Source organism: Ursus maritimus, unplaced genomic scaffold (assembly GCF_017311325.1).
Source record: "Ursus maritimus isolate PB19 unplaced genomic scaffold, ASM1731132v1 scaffold_7, whole genome shotgun sequence".
Classification (NCBI taxonomy): domain Eukaryota; kingdom Metazoa; phylum Chordata; class Mammalia; order Carnivora; family Ursidae; genus Ursus; species Ursus maritimus.
The window spans coordinates 68,362,046-68,384,698 of NW_024426885.1; the positions used below are offsets into that span (position 1 = coordinate 68,362,046).

Genomic DNA, 22,653 nt, shown 5'->3' on the forward strand with positions numbered 1-22,653 from the left:
CAATGAACAAACCCACACCCCAACATTCCCACTCCACCCCCTGCCCCTTGCGGAACTCACATCCTTGTAGGTAAGTGGTAGCCAGACAGCCAGGTGGGAAAGTGTTGGCCTGGTGCAGGGAACAGCATGGGCCATGACACAGGGCCCCTAGTGAGCTTGGTGTGAGTGGATATGGGGTGGGTCAAACGGGAGGCCTGCAGGAGGCAGGTGCCGGGTCCCAAAAGAGGAGTCTGTGTGCCAAGCCAAGGAACTTGAATTCTCTGCTGAAGGCTGTGAAGAGCTACTACCGATTTGGGGGGGGGTGTGTCACATCCTCGGACTTAGAGCACTCCACAGCTGTGTGCAGGGTAGAGCAGCCCAGGGTGCAGGCAGGGAGCCCCCTCAGGACATAAGGCTTAGGTCGGGTGAGGAGAGGCAAGTGTGGACACAGTCAGCAGATGCCAGGGAAGGAGGATGAGCAGGCTCTGTGATGGATTCCTGGGAGCCTCGAGGTAAGAAAGAGGATCCTAGGATGACTCCCACTTCCCAGCCTTGCACTCGGTAACTGCGCCACTGATGGAGGAAACGATAGAGGAGAAGTGCCAGTTCCCGGGAAAAGAAACAAGTTCAGGTTTGGGGACTTTGCTTGTGAATCCAGGATTCTACCGGCTTCTCCTGAGAGCGCTAGAAGTAGGAGGGTCTTCTTACTAGAGGAAGCATGACCCCAAACCAGAGGGCATCGGGTGTTTGTAGGAAGCTTGCTTTCAAAGTGTTCAGTCAAAAACATTAAATGTCGTCAGCATACGGGGGGCTCACTATTAGCACCTGCACTGCAGGGAGAGGAAACCGAGTCTCATGTACGTTAAAAAACAGTGGATGGAGAGCCAGAACGCCGACCCGGGATTAACGACTCTGCATCTAGAGCCCTTCCACGAAGATCTACCTGGTCAGTACCAGGGCCGTCTGAGTCTTGGGACTGGAATTGTCAGTGACACCAGCCCCAGCTCTCCTGTCCTGAGCAGCTTCAGGACTGCCAAAGGCTGAGGGTCCACCAAATAAATGACAACACCAGGAGACCTAGAGGGTCCCTTGTCCAGGGAGGGTGGCAAGGGAAGGGCAGTTCTGGATTCAGTGTCCAGGTTTCGGCGGGTGACGGATATGCTCTCCTCTGGGGTGGGGAGGCTGCATTCCACACCCACTATCCCCACCACCCACCGAGTAAGCTGATGTCTGGGTTGATGGGTTCTCTGGGTCTGATGAGCCCGCTCTATGCAAATACCCTCCGAGTGTGGAGAACCTGAGTCTTCTCTGGGGCGTTTTGCGTCTGACACGTTTGTTGTTGGTGTTTGATAGCATATGTTATGCTAATGTAACAAATATGGCAACAGGAAAGCCGGAATGTAATTCTGGGATGTGTCTTTGCGTGATCCAGTTTTGCAGAAAGAACCAGTCCAGGATGGGGGAAAGAGTGCATTTAAGACCGAAATTTGCGACTTGAGGGGGAATGGAAGGGGAGGCTCCTCTCACTCTCCTCCAGAATTCCCCGCCTTCCCTGGTTCGCCTGGCCCATGGCAGACCAGCTTTGGAAGTTGTTATTAATAGTTTGCAGCTCTCATCTCCATGAAACAGAGAACTGCAGCCTCTTCAGTGGATGCCTGGCTAGGAAACCAACGGTTTGACACCAGCTGGCTGTAATAGGCATTTTTAATAAAAGTTACCTCTGAGTTAAAAATGCTGCCTCAGAGATTTTGTGCTGAAACAAACGAAAAACTGGCAGGTGGGATCTTTCATGCAAAACTTCTGCTGGGGCTAAGGTAAAATGTCTGATAAGGGTTTTGCCCGTGGGGGGAGGAGTAATTGGATTTTCTCTCTTGCCCTCCCACGTCTGGCAGGACCACAGAAGTTTTAAAAGCTGAATCATAGTTTATATTTTTGGTGTTTGAACTATTGAGTGAAAACCGAAGGAAGGAGTACAGTGGGGGAGTATGTTCCTCCAGCCCTCCAGGGATAATTTTTGTTTGTCTGAAAACGTGTTTGTCTGAAAACCCAAGCCTGATGGAGCCTGTCCAGAGCAAGCCGGCCGGGAAGTGAAGCCTCGGCTGAAGACACAGGATTATTCTAGGCTCCCTTCTTTCAAGAGCTTCGAAGAGCGCCTTCTCATGCTACTGTGTGTGAATGGCCCGGGATTATGTATGTGGGCTGTTTCACCATTTTCTGGATCTTTTTTGAACACGTTGATCTGCGAATGGTCAATATACAAATAAATGAGCCTCTGAGGACTTGTCTCTCTGGCAGTGCAAAAGGAGGAGGAGCGAGCAAGGGAAGGAACTGTGGGGAGCTTGTGTGAAATCAGAGGAGCCTGGACTGTAAAGTCAAATGACTGTTATTCCCTCAGCACAATGAGCAATCCCCTCATGATGATTTTACTCCTTAAACAACACCGGCAGGACTCCCTCTTTATAGTCTGCATGTGGTAAGCCTTCGGAATCCTTGGGTAGTTTCTGTGAGCTTAACGTTCCAGGTGAGGTTAGTTGTTAAGGAAAGAACTTTCATGAAGGCAAGGTGTGTCTGCGTTTTCAAGAAAAGAATACAAACACGGAGGCAACCAAAATGTCCTTTTCTTTCTCTTTCTTCCTCCAGGCGCTAAATATGGCAGTTGAGTCCATCCAAGTTTGCATGTATATTTCTAGACATGTGTCTTATGGAATACAAATAATATAGATTTCTCAAGATTTTTGGCAATTTAGTCCCCTTAGCTAAATTTTGCAAAATGATCTAAAATACCCAGTGCTCAGCCCCAGAAGCCAATAAAACAGGATGAAGATTTTGGTCGTGATTTGGAAACAAGTAAAACAGAACAGACCTGTCTGCTTTCTAATATGATTTTATTTTAAATACAAGTTCGTATTCTACTTTCCCCCAGTATCAGACAGCTGGTTCCTTCTTGAAGCAACTCTTGAAAACAGATGGACCCACCATTGCCTCAAAGTATTGGCTTCTCCTATGGCTGCCATTTCCCCCATTTTTCTTAGTGCCCCCTTTTCTTCACTTGCCAACCTGTGTTCTCGCTGGCACTAAGCGGACATCTAGAGTTGACTGTTTCTTTCCCGTTTGATGATGGGAAGATGAACATAAGGTGCCAGACTGGGTTATTGCACTCATTGACGGATGGATTTGCTCCGTTCACGTGAAGAGCTCCTTTTGCAGAATATCTGCGTTCCGGTGCACCCTTTAGCTGGATGTGTAACCCTCCTCACCAAGCTTCTTTCTCACACTTGTATGTTGTGAGTCATGCCATGGTATCTCCAGGACCAGGTAGCTGTGACCTGGCCATTAGTCCGGTTTCTCTGTGTCGTAACGCAAATACCTCTTTCTGTTACTTAAGACATGGGATTATTTGTAGGTAATCGCTCCAGAGATGGACATAATTGAATTTACTTAGCATTTAAATTAATTAAGGATATCAAATCAATGTGAAGGAGTGGGGGAAACAAATCAGGGATCGATGACTACTATCTATCCCATTTTAATATGAGGACCCTTTATATGTAAAGGTGAACTACTCCTTGTTTTATGGTTGGAGTATTTCTTTTACGAATAAATGACTTACATACATAAAAAAATACTATATACAGTGGTAGAAGTGAGTGGGCTATAGCTATGCATATCAATGTGGACAAATCTCAGAGACATAATCTCAGTGAGATAAGCAAGTTCCAGAAGAATGCATATAGTACAATACCAACTATTTATTTAAAAACATGCAAAACAACAGTGTATGTTTTAAGGATGCATACATGGCAAGGGAAAGGGTAAATATGTGCATGGGAATGATAACTACCTAAAAACCATCACCTCTGGGGCAGGCAGTGGGCACCATGTGATCTGAGGGTCTTTAACAGGTTCAGTAAAATTTTCTTTTATAAACTGGATGATTGGTCCATGGTGTTTATTTTACAGTCTTCATCCCTTGTATTGTCAATGTTGCAGAACACACTTAAAGAAAAGGAGAAAAACTGTGGCAATGGACAGGGTCTGAGAGTGCACAGGGATGGATATATGAGTCAAGAAGAGCACCTGCAAAGTCTTGGCATGCCTAGGCTCCCAGGCACAGGGGAGGTGGCAATGGATGGGGAAGGTGTGGGTGCTTGAACAGGTGAGGCAGGTGGCAGGAAGGCAGATTCCTGGTGGTGGAAGGAGACAAGAGATGCCAGAAAGTCTCTCTGTCCTGGAGAGGTAACAATCCACACAGAGTCAGCCTTGCCTTGGCCCAGGGAGCCTGGAGAAGAGTGTTCTCCCTAGTACCCCAACCCTACCGAGCTACTGTGCACCTCACCTTAGCGGCTCAGTCAGGAGCCTAGAGATTGTTTGCTTCTTCCATGGTCCAACCTGTGTGATGAGTTATGGTTTAGAAAACAGAATTCCAGCTAAGACCAGCTTACTGCAGCCCTGTAGCCTTACATTCTTGCATGGAATCCTCTGGGGAGCCTGGGCAGCCCCATATTTCTCGATGTGAGAAGTGTCTTCACCCTGGCTCTCAGAGTCCCAGGGCCATGTTTCTGGTGTCCTGAGTACTGTCCCTGAAAAAGGAGGAACTGGCAGCTGGCAGATTTTGTGGACTTCAGTAAGTAGAGGCTTCCAGGCTCCTGCTGGAAAGCACCTGAGTTGTCTGCAAGGGCTCAGAGTTCTGGGTCTGCCTGAGATGGCTGGTTTGCCTTTCTCAGAGTCCACGTCCTCATGTGCAAGGTGGGATGACATAGGCACATGGGCAGGACAAGCCATCCTTGTATGGAGTGTGGGCTACATGCCACCAAGACTGAGGCTGAAGCCTGGGCAACACTTGGGAGTATTTTTAAATGCAGAGAAACAGATCAAATGGAGGGGAAGAAAGAGACAGATGTGAACCCAGAGCCAGAGAACACAACATTGTGTATGTAGGGTACCATTTTCAAATCATTGTTAGTGTGGTAAAACATCAAAAGTCCCTACTTATTAAAGAATGTTAGGCAATGTGTAGGTGCATGAAGGATGAGCTTTTCTTTTAGACAGGAAGGCCACCCTGTCTCTGGAATCTTAAGGAGCTCCCTTCTCTGCTTTACACGTGTGGGACTGGAGACCCTGCAAGGTGAAAGGCTTGGCTGAGCGCATAGAGAAGCGATAGAGCTTCTGCTAAACCATTGGATTTCCAGTGCTCTGCCTAGAGTTTCTCCCACCATACACATACCTGCTCCATTCTGTGCCATCTTTCCTCTTTCTTCCATCTTTCTTCCCATCTGTTGCCCTTAGGTGAGTCTGTAAAGCAAGTACGGGCTATAATAGAAGACGTTACCAGAAGCGCCTTCTGAAAATTACCTTCCCTAAAGCTTGTTAGAAGAATATGTCACATGTCATCCATAATCAAGGTTGTGCCCAAAAGACTGAAACTGGCTAATGCTAAAGGGAGCTATGATTTGTTCCATATTTATTATTCTAGTACTTTTGGTTTCTGGAGCTGTTGTTAGTGAGAAATTGTTTCTCCTAGACTCCAGAATTTGCTTGGGGAGTGCTTTTCTCTTTGATTTGCTAAAAATTTGATTTCCTCTCATGGCTTTCTCAAGGAGTACCATTAAGTCGTATGGTTGCTCCTTATGGCACAGAGCTTTAATACAAACCATGCATATTTTAACTCGGTACATGGAAGTGGTATCTGTGCCTCAGATTGCTCTGATCTTGTGTAAACAAGAAGCATAGCGACTGCTACAACATAGCAATGGAAAGTTCTTTTTCAGTAAAGTCCCTATGAAATTAGGTACTGAGTGTACACAATACAGCATTGTCTATATAGCATGCATCAGGCACAAATCAATACACCTTCACAAAGCAAAAGTCGAATTCAAAGAGAGAAGAAGGCATATCAGTTGTGTTTTTTTAATTTTTAACCAATAACATGGAGTATGTGGAATTCCTTAAAAATGACACTGTATGATTCCACTTTTGTGACGTAAGTAGAATAGTCAAATTCATAGAGACAGGAGTGGAATGGTGGTTCCCAGGGGCTGGAGAGAGGGGGAATAGGGAGCTCATGTTTAATAGGTACAGAGGCTCGATTTGGGAAGATGAAAAGTTTGGAGACAGATGGTGGTGATGGTTACACAACAGTGTGAATGCATTTAATGCCACTGAACTGTACACTTAAAAATGGATGAAATGGTCAATTTTATGTTATACATTTTACCACAATAAAAAAGAAGATTAAAAAACGACACTATATCCTCTTGATTTTAGACAAATCTCCTATTTACTGAGAATCCCACCTGAGAATGTATTCTCTCTCCATACTGAATGCAGTTTTTATTCTTTTCCTTTGGGTGTTATGTTCAGCATTTTTAATTTTTTTAATAGCTAAAGCTATGTCACATTTCCTCCTGTGACAAAGGGAGGGATTAAGTGTGGTGCATTCATCTCCCACCATCTGTTTGACAGCTCCTCTGAAGCCTTCTGGAAGCCGAAGGGCGGGGATGCTCACATGGCGTCTCTCAGCTGCCGCTTCCTTGTCCACTGGCTCAGGGGAGACCTGCCTTCCACTGCTTAAAATGTAATGTATTAATAGAAAAGTTGAGGCAGGGTCAGGGCAACAGATCAAGACACAACAGCCACTGAAAAGATACTTTGTGACTCACAGATCCCGGGGGCGCGCCATGCGTTGAGGCCACCCACGGGAGCTCCAGGGTCAGTCAGGACGCAGAGGGAGAGTGAGGAACCACGAACCTTGGTCTCATCAGTAGAGATTTCACACGCATAATGGGCACCCACTTACTGCAGACGGTAAAATTTTACCATCTTTGATTCACATCAATCTCTGGTTTTATTTTTTCAAAAATTTCTTTTAAATTAAAAAAAATTACAAATACACGGATGTCCCATATCTTACACTGTGGAGAGTCGGTTTTCCCCCCTTAGTGTCTTTGTCATACAGAGTTTTAAATTTTGCATTAGATGACTTTATCTTTTTCCTTTATTGTTCATTCCTTCTATTTTTTGTTTAATACATTCTTTCTTATTCCATATCATATAAGTATCTTCTATATTTTCTTCGGAGTTTTAAAGTTTTGCTCTGTACATTAATTTTTTTAAAATACATTTTTAAAATTTCCATCTGGGCTTTATTGTTGTGTTTGGCATGAAGTAAGGTCCTAATTTTGTCTTTTTACATATGAATACCCGATGGCATCATGATCTCTATTGATCTGTGTGCCACTTGTGCGTGTGTGTGTGTGTGTGTGCGCCTGTATCTTCTTATAGGTCATTATACTAGTCCATTGATCTGTTTGTCCTCTGCTCTAATACCACACTGTTTAATTGCTATGGCTTTATGGTTTATAGTACATTTTGATATGTGATAGGACATAACCCCCTCTTCCTCTCCACCCACTCCTTCTCCCCCCATGTGGGACTAATCATCCTTTGTCTTCAAAGTTGTCATGGCTATTCATGGCCTTTTAGGATCAGCTTGTCAGATTTTAACCGGATGGTATTGAATTTATGGATTAAGTATTTGAGAGGAAGGCCAAATTTATATTATTGACCTTCCCCTTCATGAACATTTCACATGACATTTATAGAGTGTCCATTATTTATACAGTTTTGTTGTTGTTGTTACATTTATCCTATGTACAATTCAGATTCTTTTTTCTATTACAAATGCTAACTAAGAAAACCAAAAACCCCAAAACCAGAACCAAAAAACAAACCTTCTCCCAGTTTTTGTTGCCTTACACCATGTTTTATATGTTCTTGTTTCCAACAACTTTGCTGGAATTGTCTTAGTTTTTTATAGATTTGCTTTGATTTTCTATAGAGGAATCACGTTCTTTGTAGATGATAGTGTTTTGTTCTCTTCTTTCTATTCCTTACTCTTTTTCATTGCTTCCCCCACTTATTTTGCATAGATGCACTAATATCTGATGTCCTCGGGTTTTATCTGATATTAAAAGGTAAAATTCTAAGGTTAGACTGTTATGTGAGATGTGTAATTCTGATAGATACATTATTAGATTAAAACTATTTATTTTATTTTTTTATAATAATTTTTTGTTATATTATGTTAGTCACCATACGGTACATCCCCGGTTTCCGATGTAAGGCTCAATGATTCATTACTTGCGTATAACACCCAGTGCACCATGCAATACGTGCCCTCCTTACTACCCATCACCAGTCTATCCCATTCCCCCACCCCCCTCCCCTCTGAAGCCCTCAGTTTGTTTCCCAGAGTCCATAGTCTCTCATGGTTCATTCCCCCTTCTGTTTACCCCCCGTTTCTTCTTCCCTTTCTTCTCCTACCGTCTTCCTACTTCTTATGTTCCATAAATGAGTGAAACCATATGATAATTGTCTTTCTCTGCTTGACTTATTTTGCTTCGATTAAAACTATTTTTTAATTGTGTATATGTATATATATATATATACATTTCATTTAACACATCAAAATGGTGAAATAAAGTTATAATTAAAATTCTGTTTTATAGCACCATATAATTTACACACAATGAAATGCACAAATCTGAAGTGTACAGTTTGATGAGTTTTGAGAAATGTATATATCCATGTAATTTACACCCTGTAAAGCTATAGAGTCTCCTCCATCTGGAGTATCCTTTGCAGTTAACTCCCCCGCATTCCCTGGCCAGACACATATCAGTCTGATTTCTATCAGTATAGGTAAATATTGCCTATTCCAGAAACTCCAGTAAAATGGAACTATATTGTAGACATTCTTTTCTGTCACCTTCTATTCAACATGTTGTTGACGTTCATCCATATTGTTGTGGTATCAGCAGTGTATTTATTTTTTATTACTGAGTAGTATTTCATTATATAAATGTACTATAATTTGTTTATTCATTTTCCTGTTAATGGACATTGGGGTTGTTCCTAGTTTTTGACCAATATGACTTAAGCTTCTCTGAACATTCTTGTCATAGAATGTCTTGTCCGTCTTTCTGTGTTTTCATTTTACTTGTGTTCATAGTTGAAAATGTAATTACTAGATTGTAGTGTAGACATATGTTTAACTTTATGGGAAACTTCCAAAATTGTGCCATTTTATATCTCTACCAACCATGTTGGAGAATCCCAATTGTTCTGTATCATTACCAACATTAGATGTTGTCTGTCCTTTTTATTTTAGCCATTCTACTGGCAATGTATGGGTGACTAATGGTTAAGTAGTTTTTCATGTGTTTATTAACCATTTATATATTTTTCCTTTGTGAAGTTCCTGTTCAAATCTTTTGCCCAGTTTTTTTTTTTTTTTTTTTTTTGTTGGATTGTCTTTTAACTATTAAGTTGTAGGGGAGCTATTTATATATTTTGGAATCAAGTCTTTTGTCAGGTATATATTATTACTCCTACTATGTTTTCTCCTACTCAGAGGACTTTCCTGTTCATTTCTTTTTTAAAAAAAATTGTATTTTTATAATTTCTCCAGTTTATTTTGAAAACAATCTTTTCTGACCTGTATCCATATGAAGTTTAGATTAATTAACTCACAGTACACAGAAATGACCTATATTTGCAAGAAGTTAAGCACTGATGAGTGCATATTAACATATCAATATTTAAGTTTTCCAACATAAAAGAACGTTTACTAACTTTTAATTACTTTTTCCCTCCTAAGCTAATTTATTTTTGACATTTGGGCTTTACATGCATATAAAAGCAGACACGTTCTGCAAACTGACCATGAGATAAACCAGCATACAAGTGTCTTTTCTGGATGTGATTCAATTTCCAGGGGCAAAGTGGTTCAAATGGGAGCAAATAAGCCCACCTCCTTATAAAATAAACTAAATAACCACAAACTAGGGAGTATTAAAGGTGCTAAGATTAATTCCACAAATCTTTTTCTTTTTTCTGTTTTTTAAATATGCACGTGTACACTATGAATATGTGTGAATTAACACTTGTCATCTAGGTTGTGCGCTCCCATGGATGGTAAAAGGCCTTGGCATAAGGAGGTAGTGCAAGAAACGGGGCGGGGGGGGGGCATTCATCCTCATCAAGTCATCCACAAACTTAGGGAAGAGGGAGAGCAGAAGACTTATAAGCCTCAGTGGGCGCAGATGTTGATCTGGGTCTTAAAGTGATCTAATTGAACATAATAATAAATTTCATTTCATCATGTTCTATTTTGTTTGTTCCACATTTTTTGTAACTGGAGTAAAGTGGGAGGTTCAACTAGTCTAAGATAGTAGACTATCTTATAAACTGTCTAGATCAAAAATTTTTATTTATCCTTCTGCCAAACACAGCAACTGAGTTTCATCTTTAATTACTTTTTAAGATAAGAAAGAGCAAGTCAACTGAAGAAACGGCTTGAGCTATGGAATGTTCTCGCACTTTGACACATCTCTGAGAGGTGCAGAGGCTGTGGGGACTAGCCCCGTTGGCTGCGCCAAGGAATGGACGCAGTGTCAGCATACCTTCTCCAAGAATGCTCTACAGTACCTTACACACTGCTGATAGACAGTCTTGAAGTTGGGGTCATTCCCATAATAGGGATCTTCAATGATATGTTGCTTTCATGAATAATAGTTCCCAAGTGGTTCGATTTTAGCTTTGCCATTTTTAACTTGCTTCCTTTTTCTATTCAAATCTCTCAGATTGCTTTCATCCATAAGTGGTATATAATCAAATGTGGCAAAGTCTTCTTGGTAACCTGCCTGGACAATGTGATTCATGGGAGTACCATGCTCCTTCATGCAGTTGTGCCTTTGATAATCAGGAGGGTTTTCTACTTCACGCATGGATGTTGCGGCACTGTCTACCCTCCAATTATCTAAAACGTTTTGATCAGTTACAAGTTTTCTGAAAATTGCTTCTGCAATGAGTGATTGACAGGTGTTACCCAGACATAGCAACAGTGCTGACGTGGGCACCTGCTCGGCCATCTTCCCACGCATGCCGAGGCAGCCGCTGACTGCATCAGAAAATTTCTCCTGCTCATTTTCATAATGGTGTCTTCTGATGAGTTAAAGTTTCTAATTTTGATGAAATCCATTTGGTCTATTTTCTTCTTTTATTGCATTAATGTGGTTCATTACACTGATGATTTTCAAATGTTAACCAACATTTTTTCCTGCATAAACCGTAGTTGACCATGAAATACACTTTTTACAAATTGCTGGATTTTTTTACTTACTAATAGTAAGTTAAGTGTTAATGAGAGAAATTGCTCTGTATTTTATTTTATTTATTTATGTTTTATTACTTCAAATACCTTCTCAAATGGTATTATTTATTTATTTATTTGGTGGAAGGATTATTTATTTATTTTTAAATTATTATTTTTTATGATTATGTTCAATTAGATCAGTATTATGCTGCCCTCCTAAAATTATTTGAGAAGCATTCCTTTCTCCTGAAAGTTTGTGTAAAACTGGTATTTTTTTCTTCCTTAAATGTTTGATAATAGTTAATAGTAAAGCCACTTTACTATGGTGTTCTTGAAAGTAGGTTTTAAAATTTCAAATTCAATTTCTTTAATAGATAGATGTATATGTATTTTTGGTAATTTGCACCTTCAAGAAACTTTTCTATTTCATCTAAACTATTGAATTTATTGGCATAAAGATGTTTATAGTATGTCATTATGCTTTTAATATCTTTGGGATCTTTAATAATGTGTCTACTCTCTTTTTCTTGATGACCTACCTGGTAATTTGTGTTTTCTTCAATTTTTGCTCTGTTATTCTGAGTTTTAACAATGTGATTGATCTCATAGAAAACCCATTTTTGTTTCTTGGTTTCATTAATTTTCTCTGTGGTTTCTCCATTTTACATTTCTTTGATTTCTCTTCCTAGCTTTATTATTTCCTTATTTCTAGTTACTTCAGGTTTTATTTGCTCTTCTTTTTTACCTTCTTAAGGTTGACACTTATATCATTGATTTTAAACCTTTTCTAAAACTATAAATTTCCATCTAAGCACTTCCTCAGTTGAGGCCCACAAATTTTGTTATGTTCTCATTGTCATTCAAATCAAATTTTTTTTTCTATTTTTCCTTGTGATTTCTCCTTTGCTATATGAATTACTCGGAAATAGATTTCTTAATTTCTAAATGTTTGCATATTTCCCAGATATTTTTGTATTATTGCTTTCTAAGTTAATTCTGTTGTGTTTAAGAAACATTCCTGGTATGATTTTAATCTTTTTTGAAATTATTGAGACTTGTTTTATGGACCAACATATAGGTTATCTATAGTTCTATGTGCACATGAAAAGGATGTAAATTCTGCAATTATTGGGTATAGTGTTCTATAAATGTTGATTAGGTGATTCTGGCTGATAGTGTTCAAATCATTATCCTTTCTGATTTGATGTCTACTTGGGCCTATCAATTATTAAAAGAAGTATTTTGGAATCTCTAATTGTAATTGTGGATATGTCTATTTATCTTCTCAGTTCTACCAAATAATATATTTCAATGCTCCATTATTTAAGTATTTTTATACTTCAAGTATTTTCATGCTCTATCAGAAACATATACATTTAGGATTGTCTATATACCCACTTTATCATTATGAAATAGTCCTCTTTATTTATGTCAATACTCTTTTTTCCTGAAGTCTACTTTGTCTGGTAGGGATATAGTTACTTCAGTTTTCTTATGATTAGTGTTCGCATGATATATCTTTTTTCATTCATTTTAACCTATCTATGTCTTTATGTTTCAAGTGGGTTTCCTGAAAACATACTATAGTTTGATATTGCTTTTTTTAAAAATCCAGACTGATAATCTCCTTCTTTAACTGGAATCTTAATTCACTTATATTTAGTGTAGTTAGTAATATGTTTGAATATAATTCTACTGTCTTGCTATTGTTTTCTATTTTTCCTATATATAATTTTTTCTTTTTTATCCTTTCTCTGTATTCCTTTAGAATTGCATATTTTTTAGTATTCTATTTGCTCTCTTCTCTTGGAGATATATGTGTATAGCTGTTGTTATTCTTTTACTTCTACATATGTTATAAACCCTAATCAATAAGGGTTTTAAAATTAAATTATTATTCTCTTTCGTAGGATAAACTATTATTTTTAATACTGTGCTGGAGTTTTACCAATTTTTAAAGCAATTTTGCATCTGTATTAATAAGCAAAATTAACTATAATTTTGTATCTTCATACTAACTTTTTCCATTCTTGGTGTCAAGATTATACCAGTCTATGACATGACTGGGAAGATGTCCATCTTTTTATAATCTTTGGGCACCATCCTCCAGTACCTGGACCCTTGCAGTAGTCTGAGAACTGTTCTTTACCCCTTCATTCTTGTCTTTTTTTTTTTTTAATATTTTATTTATTCATTTGACAGAGACAGACAGCCAGTGAAAGAGAACATAAGCAGGGGGAGTGGGAGAGGAAGAAGCAGGCTCCCAGTGGAGGAGCCTGATGTGGGGCTCGATCCTGGAACGCCGGGATCATGCCCTGAGCCGAAGGCAGACGCTCAATGACTGCGCCACCCAGGCACTCCATCATTCTTGTCTTATATATACCTCTGCCTCCAGGTCCATGTGCCACAATGTGGTGATTTTTCTAAAATACACATTTCTTGCCTAAAACGTGGAACAGTTCATGGCTCATTTTAGCAACTTAGTAATTATTTGTTTCCTAGGGTTTCTCTAGCATCATGTAAGCTGAAGTGATGTCATGTGACACTGGTGTTGGCTGGTATTGGGTCACGGTAGCTTTTCTACCACCCTATCCCCATTTTTGGGAATAGTTTTGCCAATAGTGCCTGTCAACAGCTAACTCAGCACTGTTGTTTTTCATGTAGTTACCTGTGTGGTGTGATCTGAGGTCTAGTTAGATGGGAAACATTTAGGGAATGGTCATGAGTATGGTATTGCAGATGCAGTGACCTAACATTCTCTGCATTTTTCCTGAATTTGGGGTCCAGAGCAGATTTTTATAAGATGGGTGAAGTGTTTAAATATTTGGTCTAAAAATCTGCCCATTTTAAAGCTGTGTCTTCACAGAGGCAGCTATACGTCTAAGGTCTACTGAGAGCTATCCCTTTAGATGCAGATGAGGTGCCATATCTGAAACTTTTGGAAAAGAAATATGTTAAATGCACATTTTTTCCATTTTAGTTTATCTTCTTCACTGTCTTCCTGTCTTCAATAAATGGTGGGATTTCACTGGTCTTCCTGATGCCCTTGTAGAAAGTGGGCCAGAGCACTTCAACATAATCATCCCAGTTTTATAGAGGAGGACTTCGAGGCTCACAGAGGTTGTGTCAGTGGCCCGGGGCATGCGTGACCATGCAGTGGAACAAGGATGCAAAATATGGCCTGCTGTCAGGCTTAGTTTGGATCTCAGTGTCCTGGTTTCCTCTTCCTGAGCACGACTTTCCTCATAGGACTGATGTGAGGGATTAAAGACCATAGTATGTAAAGCACCAACATAGTGTCCTGCATTGAGCTGTTCAATTAATATTATACCTGTAATACACATCAAATAATGTTCCCACCACTGGGAATTGAAGTACTGTTTATAATTCTGTCAAACAATTCAATAGATTTTTCGAACACTGACTTTGGAGGTGCCAGGTCTTTTGTCAGGTCCTGTGAGTGAAACAAAGGAGATTGAGCAGCAGTCTCCACCCTTCTGGCATCACTGACTGGTATGGGATCCAGAATCACAGTGCAACACCAGGAGGGCAGTGGGAGCAGGGAGGGGGAGGTGATTCATTTTGCCTGGCAACGGCAGCATTTTGCAAGGCTGCAGAGGGGAAGTGACACCGGCGGTAAGTCTTGAAGGATGAGTAGAATTTCATCAGACAGAGGATCTGGGGCAGGGCAGTCGCAACGGAGGGAAGGCATATTGCCCCCAGACCATGGTGAACTGACTTGTGTGTGCTTCTGCTGGAGTAACAAGAGGTCTTGAATTAATAGTCAATCCTGCTCTAGGTTTCTTTGTCACTGTGTCTTTTCTTTGAAGCAAATGGAGCTTTTTCATCTTTTATCCTTATTTTTCTTCTCTCTAGGTTACAGTGGCAGATTGTTTTATTTTCCCCTGATAAGCTGACTGGTCTGGATAGTATTTCAGTTATCATTTATGGAACAAGGCCAATATATTTCTTTCACATATACAGTGATGACTAAATTGTCCTTTCCTTTCCTCTCTCTGTGACAACATTCAGCCTATTTGTAACATCTGAGAAACTTTCTGGCAGTGACATTTGGCAGTCATTTATCGTACAGTCTGCTGCCTTGGGCTGCTGTCAGTGCTCGAAAGCAAAGCTACGTGGCTGATTTTGAGCTGGTGACCATGTCCTGGTTTGATAGCCAGGCCCCCTGGTGCATCATAATATGCTGTTTACATTACACCTGATCTTGGGCATATTTGGGAGTGGATAGAGCTTTATCTGTCAGTTGCTCCTTTAGGGTTAGCTTAAGCCAGGGGTGTTCATTTTTTCCCCTTAGAATCAGCAAAAATTTAGTTTCAAGTGGTGAACCACCAAAGTAGAGTTTTAGCAGCTTATTCCTGGGACAAGGGGTGGAGGGGACACTTGATTAAATATATACAGTGAATATTTGTTGAATCTCATTGGAAGCACTTTTCTACTTCATGAGAAGTAGGAGGTGTGGTTGCTGCCCTCAAGGAACTTAAAATAGAATCATGGAGAAATATACATATACTTTAGATAAAATAGCAAGATGTCATCCAGTGAGTTAAAGCAGTACAAAATGTACACTGTAGTGTGAGCAGAGAAAGTGTTGAATCTGTATATACTCAATTTATGTCAGTCATGACTTTGACCCCCAGTAAAAGTTAAATAATGGCAATAATAAAATTGCTTTCAATCACACATAATAATCCAACCACAGGCATGTCTGTGTCCTTAGGATCTTAAAAAAAAAAAAAAAAAGAATAACATACTGATTTTAGAAGGAAGAGTTGCATTTTCTTCTTTTCCCAATGTTTTCATGTGGAGGGGGACCTGCCGTCATTCAACTGGACAAATTGTCTAGAAGACGAGGCAGGGTTGGTCAGGAAGGGCTGGGGTCTACACTGGGTAGGGTGAAGGATATTTTGACTGACAAAAGATTTTCTTTAACTCCATTGCAAGGAAGGAAAAGAGGACAAAAACCTACCCTTTCACTCCTTCACCATGGAAAGTTTTGGAGTAAATGGAACACGGCAAAACAAAATGTAATTTGGGAACTGATGTTGAAAGTCAACAAGGAAAGTTGGAAATAGTTGCTGACTGTTCTACATCAATAAATAACTAGACCAGATGGAAGGACCAGGTGACAAATATTACCAGAAAATTCTCCTAACACTGGCTAAGCAGTGTGGATTTTCCTCACCATTCGGCCACAAACTGCTTGTGGCCTGTGGGTTTTCCAGACTACTTTCTAAGGAGTCAGGAAAAAGATAGAATTTTGCTTTATATCCCCTGTTTGAAGCTCTTGGGTGGTTCTCAAACTATAGTGTGCGCTAGAATCACCTGGTGGGCTTGTTAGATGCAGATTGCTGGGCCCTCAGAGTTTCTGATTCCATTGGTGTAGGGTCTGAGGATGTATGTCTTTAAGAAATTCCCAGGAGATGTTGATGCTGCTGGTCCACATTTATGAGAACCACAGCTTTTAGGTCATGTGACCCCTGACCTACTTCCAGGTTTCTTGCGTCGACCCCCTTAACTCTCATCAATAGTGATACAACTTTGGGAAAATTGAGCCACGTATGGGGGTCTTGTCTACCCCCTGATCGATGCTTTTCCTTTTGTTATTCAACATGGCTGTGGGTTTTACCTAATTAAAATGCTGCATCTGGATGGTCTGATTAATTTTGAGTTTGGAATTACTCTTACAGCAGTAAGTATTTGGTTAGATCTTTGCTCCCTTCCCTATCAAGGCCTGAGGTTTGATTTCTTTATACATATATTTTAATAATCATCATCATTAGTGCTGAAATTAGAGATTAAAAAAATCACAATCATCCTGGTATATTTTTAGCATCTAAGCATGAACATTTGATTATTGTTTTCTGTTGAGTTTGTCATATGTTCCAGTAATTTCCAATAAAAGAGAAAAGTACTTTTTGTACCAAATAGGTTTGCCTGCAGTGGCCAAATGTAGAGACTTCCCATTCTGTGTTATTTTATACTTCCTACTCCTCTCCTGCTTCCCCAAATAGACACATTATATATAAGACTAGATTTATTGGATTTTCATGATTTATACAGGAATGTTTAAGTGATTTTAGTGTATACAGGATAAAGATTTTATTCCCAGGGTAAAATCTTCTGAAGCTGTGCAATGAAAATTTATGTATTTTTTAATTTATTACAGCATTAACTTAAGGTGCATTCTTCCGAGTAGTCAGTCCAGCCTGTGTTTGGGATTTAAGTGTCTCTTGCCCCTGCTGTCTTTCACGTCTGTTTTCATCAGGGACTGTGGCTTGATCTTCTCTTTCCTCCTTGCACCACAACAGGAGATGGTTTTAGCAGCTAACACTGAACCTCCTAAAAATGCTAGCTCACATTCACTTTGTCCATGGGCAGGCTAGCACACGTTCACCATTCAGGGGAAAATACCACTGCGGGTCTGCTGGAAACGAGTCTTATCTCCAGCACCAGTGGGTGCAGTCAGATAACAGAGAAGGCCACAAATAATACTTCTAATTGGCCGGTGTGCTTCAGTAGTAGAAGACCTTTCATTTATGTCTTTCAGAAATAAGACAAGGGGAGTTCCTTGGAGGCATTAGTTTGCAAATGACTTGCCCAAGGTCACCTGGTAATATGACCAGGTAAAGAATTATGGCTTTGTGATCCATTCTCTTCCTCTACAGCCACATTCTTTTGTTCCTTTCTTAGGAATAGAATCAATGACTTATTCATAAAGACTTGCAAAGAGTCACTTCTGCAAAAATGGGAAAGACTGCCCATGCCAGAGGAGTTTATTTATTTATTTTTTTTTAAAAGATTTTATTTATTTATGTGACAGAGAGACAGCCAGCGAGAGAGGGAACACAGCAGTGGGAGTGGGAGAGGAAGAAGCAGGCTCATAGCGGAGGAGCCCGATGTGGGACTCGATCCCATAACGCCGGGATCACGCCCTGAGCCGAAGGCAGACGCTTTAACGACTGCGCTACCCAGGCGCTCCCAGAGGAGTTTATTTTGTTCATGGATGTTATTGCTGGTCTCTTGGGGTGAGAGTTACAGGATAGGGAGGCCAGAGAAGATTAGTGGTTTTCTATGCCTACAGTAATTCCTGCTGAAATGCAGAGCCATTCTTCTTGCATTTATCCAAGTATGTAAGTGGAGGAATTTTAAATATAGATACATTTTCTTAGATGCAGGCAACACAGTGTATTCCAGCTCATTAAGAAAGATTTCTTAGAGGATGTTAGTTTGCTGTAAAATTCTTATGAGGTCCAGAGAACCAAACTTGGATGCTTCACACCCAGGAGTGATATAGCCAGGGGAATGTCCAACCTCACCATGCAGCTGGGGCAGTAGAGCGTGCCACTGCCCTCTGCTGCTTGAACCTTGCAGAGCCATGCATTGGTCAAGAGTATTATGCCCAAGCAGCTTCAGAAATGCTAGACACCTCTGACCATACTGCTAGAAGAGCCTGGGACTACTGCCTCAGGATATTCATCATTACTTCCTGGTCCCACTGGTGTGACAGCAGGCAGAAGTCAACTGGCAGAACCTTCATGGCAAGGGGCTATGGGAATTGTCCTTTGCTTTAACTCTCTATTGCAGTGGAATATATGTTTGGTGGGAACTGGAGTGGTTTTGAGTGAACCGACTGGTAGCAAATGCCAAAACCGTTCTCAGATTTTATTATTTACAATGGTGTGTGTTAAGTCATGCCGTGAACCCATCCCTTTGCAAATATATGGCCTGTCTTCATACTGGCTATCGGGTAAAAACTAATTTCCAAATTCACTTAGATATAGTATATGAAGATAATTAGTACACAGAAAAGCCTATCTATACATTATCATTCTTATTTATTTATTTTTCCCACATATGTATGTATTTATTAATTTAAATTCAATTAATTAACATACAGTGTATTATTAGTTTCAGAGTAGAATTTAGTGTTTCATCAGTTGCATACAACACCCAGTGCTTATTCTATCAAGTGACCTCTTTAATGCCCATCAACCAATAACCCCATCCCTCCACCCTTCTCCCCTCTAGCAACCCTCGGTTTGTTTCCTACAGTTAAGAGTCTCTCATGGTTTGTCTCCCTCTCTGATTTCGTCTTATTTTATTCTTCTCTCTGTTTCTCCTATTATCCTCTGTCTTGTTTCATAATGTCCATATATGAGTGAAATCATATGATAATTGTCTTTCTCTGATTGACTTCTTTCGCTTAGCATAATACTGTCTAGTTCTATACACATTGTTGCAAATGGCAAGATTTCATTTTTTGAGTAATATTCCGTTGTATATATACACACCACATCTTCTTTATCCATTCATCTGTAGATGTGTTGTTCTTATTCAGAACTGACAATTTTGCACACTTATTTTGGAAAAACTCCTATTTCACTGATTTTGCTTGTCCATAATTTCCTTAAAACTTGATCAAAATGGTGGCTTGATGCATGACAAGTGCAGGCTTTGTAGCCAGTTGGATCCAGAGTCACATCTCAATGTTGCCACTTCCTAGCTACCTGATTTGAGGCAAGTTACTAAGCCTTACTGCTTTTCACTGGCAAGAACACTGGTGCCAGTGTTGTAAGCCTTTAGCCTGTTGAGCTCCATGTACCTTAAATGGAATCAGGTTTGTCTGGCCCATGGTGGACACTGATGAATGGTAGTTTTTCCTTCTTCTGACCCCAGGGCAATGATGCCATCATCTGATCCTTTTATTCTGGTTCACCTGTGCATTTATTTTCCAAACTGTACCACGTATTTAATCCCACAGTATGTTGCTTTAATATTGTTCTTAGGTTATCCCATGTTTATTTTGTCTCCCAGATAAAAGAGAAGAGAGGGTGTGTCTTCCTGTTCTCTTTGCCCTGTATCTTCTATCTGAATTCTGCTTCCTCCCTAAGTAACTGAAAGCAGTGTGATTGACCTAGATCAGGGCCGCTGTGTCTGGCTGTGCAGGCTCTACAGTGAACAAGAGCCCCACATCTCATGGAATGCCAGTCACACTGAATATTTATTACCTTTATCATGTGTGTTTTAATTATTAATCATACTACATGTATTATGTGTATTAGGTCTTATCCTGATAAAGTCAGTATGTTATGGAAACTTTTCAACAAAAAGAAGTGAAGTGTCTTGAAGAAGGACACCTCTTTCTGTTTTGCACAAATGCAAGATGTAGGCACCACATAGGTTAGCCGTCGTCCTTAAGAAGTTGATGATGTTGATGAATGACAGGGTAGTTTTGAAAGTTGTTCACTTCTGGAGCACCTGGGTGGCACAGCGGTTAAGCGTCTGCCTTCGGCTCAGGGCGTGATCCCGGCGTTATGGGATCGAGCCCCACATTAGGCTCTTCCGCTATGAGCCTGCTTCTTCCTCTCCCACTCCCCCTGCTTGTGTTCCCTCTCTCGCTGGCTGTCTCTATCTCTGTCGAATAAATGAATAAAATCTTTAAAAAAAAAACAAAAAAGAAAGTTGTTCATTTCTTTATATAGCAAATACTTTCTTCATGTCTTGTATGTGCCAGGCACAGTTCTAAGCAGTCGGAGACACATTGATGATAATATACAGTTATACTAGTTTCGTAGAGTTGCCTTAACAAATTACTACAAAGAGAAATTTATTCTCTCATAGTCCTGGAGGCTAGATGTCTGAAATCAAGGTGTCAGCAGGGCTGTACTCTCTCTGAAGGCTCTAGGAAAAAAACCTTTCCCTGCTTCACCCTAGTTTCTGGTGGTTATAGGCAATCCTTGGCATTCTTTGTCTGATGGATACCTCTTTAATCTCTGTCTCTGTTTCTACATGGTCTTCTTCCCTATATATCTGTGTGTCTTTGTATGTCCCCTCCTCTTCTTATCAGGACACAGGTCGTTGGATTTAGGGCCCACCCTGATCTAGTATGGACGCATTGTAACTTAACTAATTACATGTACAGAGACCTTGTTTCCAAATGAGGTCATTCTCACAGATTCTGGGGTCAGGACTTCAACATATCTTCTTGGGGGACAAAATTCAGCCAGTTACAGTCATGGAGCCTACAAGATTATAGCTTCAGGTGGAGGAAGACAGACAAACAAACAATAATTATATAATATGTGAGTGATGTTAAGGACTAAGAAGAAAAACCAGCCTCAAGGCACAGGAGTGGGGTGTGTGTGTGTTTCTATTTTAGATTGTTTGGTCTAACCAAAGGCCTGGAGGCCTTTCTGATAAGGTGACAGTTGAGTGGAGACCCAAATTAAAGGAGTAGGCCAGCAGTCTGGATTCTGGGGAGGGATTTTCCAGGCAGAGGAAACAGCCAACACCTTGAGGTCTGAGCTTGTTGGGCATCTGAGGAACTGCTGGGAGGCCTGCATGGGAGAAACTCCATGAGGGGAGTACAGTGGGAGGTGAGAACAGGGAGGAAAGAGGGAACAGATCACATCCGATTAAGATGGGAAACCATCTCAGGGTTTTCAGTAGAAGAGGACAAGATCTGATTCATGTTTTAAAGGATTACTCTGTTGCGATGGTGATTGGACTATGGAGAGTCAAGCTGGGCATAGAAGGGGCTCCACTTGCAGTTAGTGTGATGGTGCGAACGAGAGATACCGGGGCGGTCAGGCTGTGTGGGAGTGCGAGCTCTGGCCCTGCAGGCAGCACGTTCCCAGGCTAACCAGTCTAGAAGCCCGGCCCTCCCTCCTCCTCGATCCTTAGTTCTTCCCTGATCCTTTATCGTCTGTGGCATCTTTGGGGTAGGTATTGGATTGGAGGCTTTGCTCATTCTGTGGGTACTAATTTGGGGGCTCAGAAATCAATTTAGGAAATACGAGTCACATGTTGTTGCAGACCAGACTTATTTAACATTACATTGTCCTCAAAAATTCATTGGAACTCTTTCTCCTGTTTCTTTTCTTGTCCCTTCCCTTCCCTTCTTGGACAATTTAGACATTTGATGAGATAGGTAAGTAGGCATCCATGATGGAAAAGCTGCACTGTCTTTTCTGTGGTGTCCTTCCTAGAAGCTCAGTTTCTCACTGTCGATGATGGGAGTTACGATTAAGGAAAGGGAGAAAACTGCAAGGAACCTTGTGGTGTTGGAGTAAAACCAGAGATATCACTGTGAACTCAAAGTTTTCAAGATGAATGAATAGATACAGAAATACCAAGGTAAAAGTGTGTGTGTGCAAATGCATCCAGACGTGTATCTTCCAGCTCTGCCACTGAGAGAGCCTGGAGCAGTGACACCCCAACAGCAGTAAGCATACCCAGAGCCAGTTCTTGGCTTCTAAATACTACTCTACACTGAGAGGACCTAGTGCTCTTTGGAGCCACTGTTGAATACAAGCAAAAATAGTACCAGGTGTGGATAGAACAAGTTGGGGCTGGAAAACAAGGACTTGTTCAAAGAATGGTGGGACAAAAGGACCCAGAATTCACCTTGGATGCTCCCCCTTCCTCCACCCCTCCAGCCAAACCAGGCACAATTTGAGCTTCAATATAAATGAAGATGATACGAGTGGATTATAACC

General features: G+C 40.6%; 1 protein-coding gene and 1 pseudogene across 1 annotated transcript in view; one reads left to right on the forward strand and one right to left on the reverse strand.

Moving 5' to 3' along the window:
- The window catches only part of DISC1 (DISC1 scaffold protein), a 359,683-nt gene that overhangs the window by 225,117 nt on the left and 111,913 nt on the right, over positions 1–22,653 (forward strand).
- Positions 9,256–10,955, reverse strand: LOC103661881 (annotated as a pseudogene).